The following is a 12,626-nucleotide window of genomic DNA, read 5'->3' on the forward strand; positions in this document are numbered from 1 at the left end:
TTTGCGATTATTCTTCCCTGCCGTCGTAACATGATAATTCTTCCACATAGCGACCCGTAACTGTGACCAGCAACTTGCCGTCTTCTACTGCAAGCCAATATGACATGTTCGCCAGTGCTGTGATATTGACGGGGACAAATCTGCCCTTATAAAAATGACTATTGAGTAACTGTTGACAAATGATTGACGAATGATTGAATCAATGACTTTTCAACTAAATGTCAAATGTCGTTGAATCTTCTCAATAACTACACACGAAATTGTCATTGATTCTTTCCAATCAAAAGTACATGTTGAAAAATACATTGATGTTTGTTGATTTTATGTTGTACGGTGCTTGAGTTTAGGACCGGCCGCGCACGTATGAAGGTGGGCGTGAAACTTATTACAGATAATATCACGAGCACTCCTGCCATCTTATTAAGAAACCCAGACACACATGCGCATATAGTAGGTTTATTTGCCTTTTTTTTGGTAGCGGGCATACATGACATTTAATTTCCGGCAAGCAACAAATACTCTTGCACGCAATCAACACTACAGCACTACTTGCATCATAGACGCTCTCTATGCGTCAGCCAATGTAAAGCAAAATTTTTTAAGCATATGTAGAACTTGCTGCCCAAGTAATGTAATATATTACAAAAAATACAATTTTATTTTTAAATACGACTCCACATTTTACGCAACCTTGTACAGTAATGCAGAGATGTAGCAATGGTAACTGATATTCAGAAGCGCATGAGGCTTGCGAAGCCCCGAACTCAATGACCAAACCCTGGCCATCCAGAGTGCCCGCGATCGGGCCCTCAAGTTTGTCCTGGGGGTCCCTACGTGGGATTATATTACTAACAGATATAGCTCTAACAGAATGACCCACTTCATAACTATTCATGCGGCCACAAAGCATTTCTGACTTCTGCTTTAGTACCCGAAGCAACGCAGGAACTGTAACCTCCTATAGGACACGGTAACAGTGCGCAGAAACTGTACTGCAGCTGAATACACAAAGAAAGTTATTAATGAATTACTGGGGTTTTATGCGCCAAAACCCCAATATGATTATAAGTCACTCCGTTGTGGAGAGCTCATATCCGGAAATATGACACACCTGGGGCTTTTTAACGTGCACCTAAATTGAAGTAAATGGACCTTTAGCACTTTCGCCTCCATTAAAAATGCGACCGCCGTGGCCAGGATTGAATCCGCGATCTTAGGGTCAGCAGCCGAGCACCGTAACCACTGTACCACCGCGGCGGCCCCAAAGGCAGATTCGTTTGAGGATTTAACGGTCATAAGCAGTGTTTAAGGATAGGCACCATTTATGTACCGCCGTGGAGGCAAGCCAGTAACAAAAATTGATAAACCGTTAAACTGAACGCGATAGCGATATCCGCAACGCACGCACGCACGCACGCGCACACACACGCGAAATACGTATTGTAAAGGTAAAGGTTTGCGCCCTCTTCAACAGCACATTTATTACAACAATATTTTGTGTGTCCAATGTATACGGGTGAGTATCGCCTTGCCGATCGCTAGCCTGCCTTCGCTTCTCGAGTAGAGGACACCGTGGCCGCAAAGAAAGCCAAAGTACGGTGCCGATGGCTGATATCTTTATTTGCATCTACCTCGAATTTTCGCTCACGGCCAACGCTGCTTTTTCGCTCCGCAACCAAGAAGCCGCCGCCGACACCGGAATTTCGGCGAAACGAGCTCTTAACGCTATCGCGGGCATGACGTAAAAGTATCTACCTATGGATGGTGGGCCTCGGCGCGTAATACAGCGCCTGCCTGTACGCGGTGTCGACTAAACCATTATCTCAACCTCACCGCATACATCTACCAGAGAAACGTGATGTACCAGCGACTATCATTCCTTTTCATTTTATTTTATTACTATCCCTGCTGTCGCAAACGCACGCCTTTGCTCATGCAAACACGTTGAAACTTGAACGCTGAACTCGAGCTTGCGTGCCATGTCTTATTGCGACTAAGAAAATAACGCCAAAAGAATAATAAATTTGTTGTGTTGCATTGCGTCACCAAACATGCAGAGTGCGAAGGTCGTTAACCAGCAAGCTTTACGTAACTTTTTAATAATAGCAATTACGCCTGACTTCGTGACGGGCTTCGTAGCGCTGGTGCTCTATCCGGTGTATCCATCCGCGTCGTTGTGTGACGTCAGTCGAGTACGCGGAATTCGAACGTGCCGGTCGCGCTCGCCGCGCTAGTCTCCTCTCGCTTTGGTTCGTGCTCTGTGAGTGCCGTGATTCACGGAAATTATGAACGCAGCTGTGAAGAAGCTACTTCGCGGCATGTTCAGCACTCGTGTACCTGCATGCAAGGACTACGTTCTACTGGAGTGCCTGTTAGTGGCCGTTATACGCGTACTGGAGTTAAGCCTAGTCCCGGAACGTTTCCTGCGGAGAAATGGACGTCTCAGTTTGGGTGCGAGACTGTCGCATCTTCATTTCTGCTTAGATGGAGGGACGGAAGCGATCACCTTGATATGCGCTTACCATTGCTTGGATTTGCGGATTCTTTAAACTACAGGCCTCTGTCCTTGTTGAAGGTAAGTTAATTTTCTTTACCTGTGCACAATTATATTCGAAAGCCATGAAAAATGCGTGTTTTGTTGCATCGCGGGCTACATGCGCGACATGTTTCAGAAGTACGTGACTGCGTAATTTTGCGGCATCCATGATTACACTGTCCTAATATAAATGTAGGTTACGATTTACGTTCACTTTCGAACGTACTGACTTTTATTGGCCGCGCTTAACGGAGCTTGTTTCAAGGTATACATTATACGTTTACGTTCGAGCGCCTGTACTACGATTCTGACTCTGCAAAGCTACTTTGCGCTATTTGCGCTATTTTGGAATAGTTTCGAATGGTGAGTGAGTGTTCAAAATCATGTTTTTAGGACATAAGTTGGGCGTCTTTCTAGTGCCAAGATGTTACTTTGCCTTGACTGTTTCGACGCGCGCCTTCAAAGTGGACGTTCTCCCGCGCGTCGCTTCAGCCTGGTTAATTGTAGCATGTTCGCCCCTTTGTAGCCGTACGATGTTATCGAGTTTTCGCCTGTTCACACCGTCCTCTGCTAGGTACGAACTTATACAACAATTTCCTTTTCTCCTGTTTTTTTTTTTTTGCAGGTGGGAGTCACCCTTTTTATTTTGAAACAAGTGCTACACCAAACAAATTATGGCTTTCATCTCTGATGGTGGGGTTACTTGCAGTTTTTGCATAAATAAAGATAGATTGTCCACATATTTGCGTTTTCTTCTTTTCCCTTGGCTCTTGAAAGAAAACGAAAGGTCACAGAACTTATAAAAGAGTTGACAACTTCTAGTGTCTCTGTGTGTGTTATTCAGTTGACTTATGTGCCCGTGTCCTGGTATTTTATTTCTCGTCCACATTACCTTGTTTCCAGGTTTACGCGGGGTTGGAAAAATTGAAGCATTATATAACAGGCGATAAAAAGCATTTGCTATTGCAGTTATTGAAAGCGCGATCTGCCTCCGTGCAATTGTGCCTTACCTACTGTAATTCAGCCATAGTGAAAGTAAACTAACCTGATTTAAGTTATTCTTTGCTTTTTGTGTACGTATAGCTTGCTGTTTCCAATGCAGAATGCGAGTTGGCACAGTCTGCCACAATAACACTAACTGTGCAGGCCTCTTGTTGCTTTTTTATGCAAGCATACACCAGCAGTGCCTACCTATAGCTGTGTGCTCATATAAAACCCATAAAGGGCACTTAGCAGCTGTTATTAGAGTTATGAAAAGTGTTTATGAAGCCCAAGGAACTGCAATTTATATTGTAAACACGTGCCTCGGCAGGCATTCAAGAGGTTCTATGCAAGACCTTTTGGACCATGCCTACTGTGGCATGTGCTTCAGTAGGCATTGTTCTTTCAGGGGGAGGATATCACACTTGCATGTCTACAAGAGTTCAACAACTATTACGACATACTGTACATTTACTTTCAATAACTAGATCATCAAATTTCAATGCTGCTTGAATTGCAGCTCATAAACTATTCAATAACAAGTTCACTACTATTCAATTACTTTTGTGTCAATAACTTTTTTATAAAATATCACCGGCCAATTTTCAATGGGTGTAAATGGTGAGCTCAATGACTTTTCAATAACTTTTCAAATACCATTCAAATACTTTTCAATACAATGCGTCAACATTGACCACTAGCTTTTCAATTATTTTTCAATAAGATTTTTTGTAAGGGTGAAGCTTCCCGTACCGAGGTACGAGACAGTGTACGCGAAATGTCCACTGAGGACGATGCGTTCCAAAAACATACAAGTCTGGAAAAGAAGCAGTGAAAGTAATTTTTCTACTGCAGTACATAAAAACGCGCGAAAAGGTATGCGCGTACATATCTCTGAAACAAATAATTAACGCGAACATTTTAGATGTGACCCACACAGCTTCTGACAATCACGGCCACTACGTGTTTGGTCCACTGCAGAGAAGAACCAACTGTAACCGACACCAGCGATGAAGCATTTCCTATTCAGTATCTGTGTAGTTCAAAATCTGGCGTTTAATCTCTCGCTCGTTTTCCTCTATCGCATTACCTACCATTTCGTCCCTCTTTACCCAGACAATAGAGAATTTAGGAATACGGTTCGTTGCGTTCGCGTTCCTTGGGTACATACGCTAATTTCGAAATACAATTTGCGTACCCTTGAGGTTAGTGTATGACGTATGCGCAATGTCAACACAAACATATCCAAAGCTTCGCGTACCCTTTTCGAAATCTACCTAATGACGCTTCTTCGGTCTCAGAAATTGTGACGCTTAGCAGTACCATGCGTTACTAGCCCGCACCCACTTCTTTTTCAACCACGCTAAGACGCTACCCTGTGGGTTTGGCATTTTACTTTTACAGGTATTCGTGGTTCCGTGGCCAAAGATGGCGGCTTTTTCTCCTAAATATTTCTGACGTGCGTAAGTGTGTGTGTGTCTGTTTGTGCGCGTGCATACACACGTGCACGAATCTATCTATCTATCTATCTATCTATCTATCTATCTATCTATCTATCTATCTATCTATCTATCTATCTATCTATCTATCTATCTATCTATCTCTTTCTCTCTCTCTGTCTGTCTGTCTGCCTGTCTGTCTGTTTTATATATATTTATATTATTTAGCTATTTATTTCAGACAAAGAAAAACCCTTATGAAAATGACTGTTGATTTTCCATTGCCGGAGTATGATCGAATTATTGACTTTATTGATTATCAATGATTCCGCAATACTCATTGACTTGCTTCAATACTTCGTCAACAACATTTCTGTTGAGCAGTTCGCAATAAAACTATCATTGACTCATTTCTATCGAAATACCGTTGAGGGAATATTTCGTCAACAATAATTCTGTTGAGCACTTGGCAATAAATATTTCATTGACTCATTTCAATCGAAATACCATTGAGGGAATATTTCCTCAACAATAATTCTGTTGACCATTTTGCAATAAAAATTTCATTGACTCATTTTTATCGAAATACCATTGAGGACATAATTCGCAAACAATATTTCTGTTGACCATTTTGCAATAAAAATTTTATTGACTCATTTCTATCCAAATACCATTGAGGACATAATTCGTAAACAATATTTCTCTTGAGCACTTTGCAATAGAAATTTCATTGACGCAATTATTTTGAAATACAATTGAGGAAATATCTCACTAACAGTATTTCTGTTGAGTATAGTTTGGAATAAAAATGTCATTGACGCAATTATGTCGAAATACCATCGAGGCATTATTCACTGCCAGTGGAACTTGGTGCAATCAATGCCTCATAAATTTTGATACTGCATGCAGGTCAGTTCAAAACACACACACACACACACACACACACACACACACACACACACACACACACACACACACAAACGCGCGCGCGCGCGCGCGCGCGCACACACACATGCAAATACACACACGCGCAAACACACGCGCACATGCGCTTGCGCACTGGTCAAAGTTCTGACTGACGAAGGCTGTGCCACGGCCAAAACGTTCACAAACCAGTAAAATGCACGCAATTTTTGTAAGTACGCCCTTTCATTTCTCCAACCATATGTGTACCGGATCTATACTCTGTTCCAGAAGTTCCGTGCAGCAGAGCCAAGGCTACACGACCCTCGAGCGCAGGTTGTTGCGAAGCGAGATGTAGTGCCCCATATACGTAGCCCGTTGTTTGTCCTCATGACTTTTGCAAGCGGTCTCGTCGGAGGATTTTTACTTGAAGGCTTCTCTGCGTGTTGTAGCTGTGATTTGTATGACGATTTTGTCGCATTTTCTGTATAAAACAATTTTTGTGGCTCCATGATACTGAAGAAAGAGTTCTTGCTTGTACGTGTTATAACATGCAAATGACGAAAGAAATAACACTGTTGTGGCTCGTATGTGTTATGTTTTTACTTAAAAGTACGAAGGAATGGTACGACACTGTCTAAACTTTTATGAGTATTCCGCACAGCCCGAGCGTCCACAGCGCCGCGGAGGACCCAGTCTTGGGTTGTGATTACTCCGCGGTGGCAGATTTGGTCACTCCTTAGTCAAAATGGCGGCGCCTGGTTCACCTGTGCGATATCGTGCAAGTATCTCGAAGACACGCGCTTTTACTGTGCCGAGGAGAATATTTAAGCACTTTCAGCAATTACAGCTCATCTCACTGCGCAGTTGCACAGTGTCCCGAGACTCTCTTGCCGCTTTCGCTGCAGCGCTCGCCGCTAGCAGACGACAGGGCGCGGAAGGATACACTTAGATGTGCTCGCCCTCCAGATTGGTTGAGAAGGCCTGTAGCTTCCACAGTGCTGCACGGAACTTCTGGAACAGAGTATACAGAACTTCCTCGTACCCTTACCTTTGAAACCCCACGTTTCTTTTGTGAACACTCTTCGCAGTGCTCTCTTCTCGACCGATCCTTTATTGTAAAACCACGGCCGGTCTGGAGGCGCGCGCTCTCTCCGCCCCGCCCGCCCCCCTCATCCGCCCGCCACATGGTTACACCTGTGATGTGTGTGTCGTTCATTCTCATCGTTATTTACCACTAATGCCCTATTTACCCACCCGAGAAGAGACTTCTTTTTTTTTTTTTTTTGCGCGGGTTCTTTGACTCTAACCCTCCTGGGATCAATGATGCTATAAAAACGCATCGAAACTTGTAAATCTTGTCTTGTATTTATAGATCGCACTTTTAACGAACACAGTAACTCACAAAAGAAACTAATATAACTGCAAGGACCGTATGGTCTTTCCGCCTTCGTTTGTCCATTGCCAAGGACAACGTATTTCATGGAATACTGCAAAGCGCAATGTCGAAGCGGGATAACGGTCACGCACAGGAAAACAGCCTCTTTCAAGACATAACTAGTGGAATTCAGTGCAGTATTGCTGTTTCTGTTACTATTCAGTATACACAGTACGTTGACTTTCTTTTCGAATATAAACGAACTTGCCCAGAAACGAAGTTTTTTAAACTACTGTTTTGTCGATTAGCTGTCGCCTTTCAACAAATAAGTATTTTCTCCTGCTTTTATTACGACGACGTGCAATGTACTTTTGAATAGTGTTTAAATGGGCAGTTTCAAATTGATAGTAACTTGCTTACATGCCCAACTTAGAATATATCAATTAAGGCTAACAAAGTACACCAATAAGAAAGAAGCTGCAGCTGAATCACACTAAGGGCGAGGCATTGATGGTACCATTGGTTCGTTGCTCAATACGAAGAGGCAGGCACGTAGAAACGATTTTTTTTCGGGGGGGGGGGGGGGGGGGGGCTTGCTACGTGCCTGCGAAGAGGTCTTAAGTAGCACAGTGAACAAACCTCCCTGCCTTTCTCTCGTTTTATTATCTCTCTCTCTCTCTTGTTGTCAAAAGGCCCCGGTTTTCGACGTGCTTTTGTTTTGCACACGCACGGACGTGCACACTTAGCCAGCCGTAAAGACAGCAGCTGTTACTTTTAGCAGTAATTAAAACGCACCACTCGTGTAAAGATGCTGTATATTTTTAAACAGCAAAAGCGCAGTAGTAGTAGTAGTAGTAGTAAGAACCGATCAGACGCGGTTGACACGTTGCGGCCGCCCGATTGTACAGTACAGTACAGGCGCGCGTCCGAGAAAGAAGTGGTGAACAAGCCATGGCCTCTAAGATTGCGCGCCGGCGTATCGGAGGCCATGAACAGGGAGATGCAGTAGACGGAAGGGAGAGAGAGTTGCCGCAACTCAGTTCAAGGATTCAAATCGCCCGCTGAGCGAGAGAGCCAATCAGTTCAAACCGAAGAACGCGCACGCGCAGAGACGTTAGTGAACACGTGACGTGGTTCAAACGGGTTCCGTTGAAAGGCTGCCCGCGCTCGCTGCGAACTATGCTGCGAACGAAGTGGTGTTTCGCGCATCTATTTTTACCGTGTTTATCAATATTACGTGCGGTTATCGTTGTTGAATGAGCACGTACTACTTACATCGCGTGTCGGGACGTTCGGGTCGTTGTTTGACATGGAATCGACGGCGGCGATGCGTCGTCGCGGCACCAACCAACGGACGCGAGCTTTGAACAAGATCGCAAGCGCGGGCCGTTTGACGAGACAGTCGCCGCAGCGGATACAACACCTCGGTGAGTTCAAGAATGTTACCAAATTGCGTTACTGAGTTACCTTAGTGCATGGAAAACTTTTATGCAGGTAAGAGTGCCTGGGCGGGCGGCCAGTTACCACAGAAGGGATGCTGCGCAACAGCAAGGGCCTGCTAAAAAAGTATGCATTGTGCTAGTATCGCTGCTTTCTGTGCTCTTCGTTATACCTTTCTATGGAGCGGTTGCCGTGTGCGTTGATTACAGTTGAAAACAAGCTGAAGAATGCGTGTTCCATTACGGGATTCTGTGCTCCTGCAACGCACGCCTTGTGTTGTTGAGCCGTTATAACTTAGCTGCACGAGATCGTCGCTTGGAGCGACTTGCACAGTGCCTTGTCGCCGTAAAAGTGGGTCCGCTTTTAAACATACTGGTCGTTCCACACCCTTTCTGTGGTGTAAATGCGCAAGGTCGCGGCTCGTAGCACCTAGATGTGTGCTGGATGCCCATTTGAAGCAATGCATTTGTGTGAATCACGCTATGGATACTGGTAGTAACAGGACGTACACACATCAAACTTAACGGGAAGTCGCACAGCATGCATGTAGTGTGTGTGTTTTCTTTTTGGACATTACATATTTTTTATAAACGTTGTGTGACAGTCAGGCTCCTGTCATTTTCGCTCATGAACTTGAAGTCGAGGCGGAAATACTTTTCCGCAAGCAAAATTACACTTACGCTGTTAATTAACAACTCGTTCATCCACTTTTAAATTATTTAGGGAGGTAGTTTATATTAAAAAGATATTGTGCGTGCCATGTTGTCGCATGCCGTTTTTTTTTTTTTTTTGAAATCGCGAGAGTTGCACGTTATCCGAGATATTCAACTTCCAATTTTAAGGTTGATATCGAAACTGGCGCGGGACACGCAGCGTGTCTGAACTGCACGTGACAAGGAAGGGACGATATTTCAAGCAAAACTTGGTATGTGCTAAATTGTCATGCACCACAACTTTCTAATATAAACAACTTCACTCAAGTCAGCAATTAAAAAGTAGGTAATGAGTGCTTGATATTTAGTGTCAGTTCAATTAAGCTTATTAATCTTTGCGCAGCGCACGAAATTGACAAGGACACAAGAGAAGAGGACGGGACAAGCGCTTGTCCCGTCCTCTTCTCTTGTGTCCTTGTCAATTTCGTGCGCTGCGCAAAGATGGATAAGTTCCAACTCGCCCGCCTATCAATCCTACTAAAGCTTATTAACAATTACATGCTCTTTTTGTTGCTGTGTTTGTGTGATAAAAATTGGGTCAGATATCTGACATGCCATTTCATATTTTCTTTGATGAACCATACACATTCTAATACAAATTCTTGTAACAGGGAATAGCGCCATTGCAAAAGCTTCTTACCCCAAATGGTAAATGGTTTATTAGGCTCCGCTGGTGCATTGAAACACTACTTGATTGTGTTGTACTGTATAGTTCTTGTTTTCCTTCGTGCTTTGCTAAAGAAAGAGGAAATTGAAAGGGGGTTCTTATTTGCAGGATGCACAACTAAGATCTAGCATTCAGTGAAACTGGTGACAATGCTGCTTTAGTTTATGAAGTAATTAATTAGAGAACGCAATTTCTGATATCTGTATACATGTTTGCAGATCACAGTGAGGTTACTGGTTCTCAGGCGTGATTACAGCACTGAGAAATTGAACAAACTAAAAAAAATGGAATAGATCAAGGGGCTCAGTTTTTTTGTTCGACAAAACCTGATGAAGCCAAGGCAGCTATAGGGGAGATTATTTGTAGTTTTTAAAAGTAGTGTAGTAATTATGACATAAAGAGGAATTAATGTAGACAAAAATACAAACATTCTGCTGCCAGGGCCTGAACCTACAACAAAGTGTTGCATCTCATACTCCACCACTCTAGCTACGACATAGTCGTTCTCTCATCCACCCCACTGGGCACTTCTGTGTGTGTAATCCTGGCAGTGCCACACCAGCATTCGTAGTCATGCTGGTGTCGCATAGCCCGTGAAATCTACGAGCTGGTAGCTGATCAATAAACCGTCATGTGCTACCTGAGGGCATCAAGTTTGCTGGTACGAGGCCCTCGCTATTAAAGAACAAAAGAACGGGAGTGGATCAAGGGCTCATTAAATTGAACAGGCACTTCTAGTGCAAAAGGACCAGGTCTGCACATGAATGGACTTTAGTACAGCAAGGATAGTTGTTTCAGAGAGAGGAAAATTGGGCATGTTGCTAAAGCGTGCCCAAGATTTAATGAAAGTAAGAACAGCAGAGGGACAGAAAAACTGACACAGTGCTCAATCTTTTCTGTCCCGTCTGGCATTCTTGCTCTTTTACTGAATCTTAAGCTTTTTTGAAATCTCCACATTCATGATGTCATACAATAAATGGGCTCATTGTCATCCATTCTGCAAATTGACCACACGTATATTTATTTAATATTTTGGTGGGAGTGCTCCTGGAGTTTTCTTGTGTTCAAATTACCTATATGGCAAGCTGTATATCTCACCCTTTTGTAATACACAATTGTAGGAAAAATTCGACACCCAATGCAAATTACAATTATTTGCAGTGACCCACTACTACTCTAATGCTTGTTCTTAATGCATCCTGGGCCTATTTTCGAGGACAATTTTGGTATATAATGATATGCCTGTGTTAAGCCATCATGCTTAATATTACTACTTCTGTACTGTAAGGACTCTGTGCGCAAGTTGACGGAACTTTTTGTGTTATCTGTTATGCATGTATCCAGCATAGACAGCTGCTCAAGAGACAAGTGGTGGACAGCTTGCTGTGAAAGATGGAAGCATTCTTCCTGCAAGCCTGGACAAGGCCATATTAAATGGTATTTATTTGTTTCCATCACTACAAATCGACCGTTTACACCTTTTCAGTTGAGAGACTTATTGCTCCTATATTGTGAGCAACTCCAAGACAGGAAACAATATGTAATAGCAAGTGCATGTCATATACATGTTCCACTTGGCCGTTCATGCTTGTGGCCACCTGCTTCTGGTAGGATGTGCTGAAAAAATATGTTGTCAGCTACCTGCACAGCGCCATAGCAGGATATCTCACTGCTTGAGGAAACTTGGGACATCTATGCGAGGCAGAATTAAATTGATTTTCAGAGTTTCATGATGAAGTAAAACTTGGTAAAACAAGTTGTAAGGTATGCATGCTTGTGTGTTAGAGTGCCGTCTTAGGCATTGTATTTGCCCTAACCAAGTTGTGCCAATGAACTGGCAGCGGACTATGGCATTCAAGTATTATTCTTTACATTTATGTGTAAAACAGCAATAACGAAGAGCAAGACTGGTAGAGCACAGCCAGAGTGCTGACTACGAACTGAATGTTATTAGTAAAATCCAGCAATATATTGCAGTTTCAAAAAGTAATTTTCACAGAGGAAAGGAAAAAAGGGACACATGAGGTGTCTTATCATTGAGCAATGTTACTTCTGCTGCCATATCTATTAATGGTGTGCCGACTATCTTGTCACCAGATGAAGCAAATTTTTGCATGCACGCTCCTTGTACTGTAATGCTCAGTGACTTCCATATTCTTTTTTACATTGTTTGGCCCCTGCCACGGTGGTCTAGTGGTTATGGCGCCCGACTGCTGGCCCGAAGTTTGCGGGATCGAATCCCGGTCGCGGCGGCTGCATTTTCGATGGAGGCGAAAATGTTTGAGGCCCGTGTACTTAGATTTAGGTGCACGTTAAAGAACCCCAGGTGTTCGAAATTTCCGGAGTCCTCCACTACGGCATCTCTCATAATCATATCGTGGTTTTGGGTCGTTAAACCCCGGATATTATGACATTTTTTGCGCGTTCCATAGCTTGGGCGTTAACGTTGTCCCGTCTGCTGTTTAAAACTTCACAACAAGCTAATAGGATATTGTATTCCAGATGAGTTATTCGATGTCCTGTGTGATTGGTGGTCCCCTTTTATTTGCATGTGATGTTTGCTGCTTGT

Source organism: Rhipicephalus sanguineus, chromosome 10 (genome assembly GCF_013339695.2).
Source record: "Rhipicephalus sanguineus isolate Rsan-2018 chromosome 10, BIME_Rsan_1.4, whole genome shotgun sequence".
Classification (NCBI taxonomy): domain Eukaryota; kingdom Metazoa; phylum Arthropoda; class Arachnida; order Ixodida; family Ixodidae; genus Rhipicephalus; species Rhipicephalus sanguineus.